Source organism: Haliaeetus leucocephalus, unplaced genomic scaffold, assembly GCF_000737465.1.
Source record: "Haliaeetus leucocephalus isolate CR32 unplaced genomic scaffold, Haliaeetus_leucocephalus-4.0 Scaffold773, whole genome shotgun sequence".
NCBI lineage: Eukaryota > Metazoa > Chordata > Aves > Accipitriformes > Accipitridae > Haliaeetus > Haliaeetus leucocephalus.
This window is the reverse complement of record NW_010973209.1, coordinates 4,436,549-4,439,650: the sequence shown is the minus strand read 5'-3', so window position 1 is coordinate 4,439,650 and position 3,102 is coordinate 4,436,549.

Here is a 3,102-nt window from a genome sequence, read left to right as displayed (position 1 = left end):
GTGCGGCTCCATCGCCCAGCCAAGTACTGTTCTCACGTCAGCCTGAGTCTTTGTAGGGTAGGAGACAGCACCCCCACAGCGGCCAAGCTGCCTCCGACCCATCCTGCTGCACGGAGGCAAGAGAGGTACTTGATCTGGAGAGAGATCGGATGTGGACCGTGAAGGTGTTGTGTGGCAGGCGCGGCTGGATGTTTGCCGGCATCGATGTGGGACTTGGGGTTTTTTTGCAGCTTTCCATCATCGATGTGGGACTTGAGGGGGTTTTTTTACAGCTTTTTCCCAGGCTTTCCCTCATAGAACACACTGTAGGCGGCCCGCACCCCTGTTGGTAGCGCGGGATGGGACGGAGCACACGCCGTCCCCTCGCATGGACAGCTGTGAGTCTCCACAGTCCTCAGGAGCTGCCATCAGTGTCTTGCGAGCACACGGACTCGGCCAGAGGTAGGTGTTGCAGCACAGGTCACGGGCCAGAGCAGCGCGACATCATCGTTGGATGTTGTGACACCTTGGGAGTGTGTCGCCCTCTGGCTCTCCAGAGCAGAGGTCTCGTTGAGGTGTGCAGTGGAGGGCTGAGCTCATGCCCGGGGGTCTGGGAAGCCTCTTAGTGCGCTGTGGTGGTGACAAGCCAGTCCCAATGTCTGGAAAGGGGTGCTTTGTGATGGACAGGAGTGAGAGCCAGAGAAATGAGGGACGGAACTCCCTCCCTTGTTTGTGTGGTGTGCCATGGCAGAGTTCTTTGAGGGCGAGAGCAGGGTCAGGGTCCGTGGGCACGGGGTGGCGTCGGGACACCCGGCGGGAGAGTTGAGAGTGGCCTGGGGGTGCCGTGCCGGTGGGTGTGGGGGAGACTGTCTGTGTTGGTGTCTTGTCTTGTGTTTGTACTCTGTGAAATGGCTGTGTGGGAATAAAAAGCGTCGTAATCCTTCGTAAGTGGTGTTGTCCTGCGTGATGGCAGCAAGGATGGGGAGAGGCAGCCGGGGCCGGAGGGGGGGTCCCTGGGAGGGGTGAGGATCGTGGGTTTCAGGGTGCCGGGCAGGGGCCACATACGGGGCATGCCAGAGCCAAGGGCCCAGGTCGGGGCTGGAGGAAGGAGGTGGTGCGCCTGTACTTTATTAGGTGGGTCGGATGAGCTGGAATTGAGGCAGGGGGATGGAGGGAGTAGTAAGCTGTTGTGGGGAGGGAAGGGGGCACCTGAGTTCTCTGCCAGGGTCCCAGGGAGAGCTGAGGAGCCCAGTGGCTGGAGGTGGGCAGTGGTCGAGCAAGTTACCTGTGAGCCTGGTGGGTGATGGTCTGTGTGCCCATCCTCCTGGCTGGTGGCCATTGTGGAGTATGGGAGGAGGTTGCCATAGCAGGGGAGAGGAGCAGAAGCAGGGGCGGTTGGTGTGAGGAGCCAAAGTCTTTGGTGTCTGGGCGTGGGTGAGTGGTGCCGGTGTGGGTCTGGCAGGTTTGTGGCAGTCTTGTCACGGTGCTGTTTGGGGAAGGATGTAGTTGTCTTGGTATTCCTGGCGCTGGTGCGCTCTTTGGAGCGAGGGGCCGTTTGCAGCTGGGGGGAAGCCTGGCAGGGAGGGGCCTCTTGGGGGGAGCGGGAGCAGTCACGAGGGGCAGCTTGATACAGAGGAGGGGGTCCGGCATGGGAGCCTGTCTGGCGAGGGCCCTTTCTGCTGGGGCGGGCAGGGGGATGGAGGGTGAGGCTCACGAGGAGCATCGGATGAACCAGGAGCATTGGTCAGCTCCCAGAGCTATGATATCATTGCTATTAGTGAGACTTGGTGGCAGGAGTCCCACAACTGGAGCTCTGGGATGGAGGGCTACAGGCTGTTCAGGAGGGATAGGCAGGCGAGGCAGAGCGGTCGCACTCTATGTAAGGGAGAGATTTGATTGTACAGCCCTTATGGGTAGTGACAGTGTGGTCAAGAGCTTCTGGGTGAGGATTAGAGGGATGGAAAACAAAGGAGATGTTGTTGTGGGTGTCTATGACCGAATGCCCAGCTGGGATGTAAGCACTGATGAGTTCTTCTATAGGCAATTAGGAGAAACATCTGGATCGGCAGCCCTTGTCCTTATGGGAGATTTCAACTTCCCGGACATCAACTGGGAATATCATACTGCTGTCGTGAGCAGGTCTTGGAAATTCTTGAAGTTTGTAGGAGACAGCTTGTTGTCACAGGTACTCAGCAAGCCAACTAGGCAAGATGTCCTCACAGACTTGCTATTTGTGAACAGAGAAGGACTCGTGGGGGATGTGATGGTAGGTGGCTGTCTTGGCCACAGCTATCACAAAATGGTTGAGTTTAAAATTTTCAGTGTAATGAGAAAAAAGGACAGCAGAGTTGCTCCTCTGGACTTCAGGAGAGCAAACTTTAAGGTCTTTGGGGAGTCAGGTAGCAGAGTCCCCTGGGAATCTGCTTTTGCGGGCTTAGCAGTCCACAAGTGCTGGTCAGTCTTTAAAAGCCACCTTTGAGAAGCACAGGAGCAGGCAATTCCCCTGTGTCACAAGTCAAGCAAGTGGGGCAGAACCCCCGCTGGGCTGAATGGGGAACTCTTCACGGAGCTTCAGAGGAAAAAGAAATCGTATGATCTCTGGAAGCGAGGTCAGGCCTCGTGGGGAGATGACAGAGCTATGGTTCATATAGACAGGGAGCAGACCTGAAAGGCCAAAGCTCAGTTAGATTTGAAACTGGCCAGTGTTGTTTCAGATAACAAGAAGGGCTTTGTTAAGTATGTTAATAGCAAGAGGAGGTCTCACGAAAAGGTTGGAGTGATACTTGCTCAGGATGGTCATTGGACGAACAGAGATGAAGAAAACACAGAGGTGTTCGATGCATTTTTTGCCTCGGTCTTTAACAAAGCTGACAGGCCTTGGGCCGCCCGGTCCCCCGAGTCAGAGAACTGCCAGTGCAGGAACAGTGTCTTTCCTTTTGCGGACCCCAAACTCGTAAGGGATCATCTGCACCAGCTGAACATTCATTCCACAGTACCGCAGGAGCTAGTGGACATTATAGCAGGACCCCTCTTGATCATCTCCTGAAGGTCTTGGAAGTCTGGGAAGGTCCTCGCCAACCGGAAGCTAGGCAACATTATCCCTATCTACAAAAAGGGCTTGAG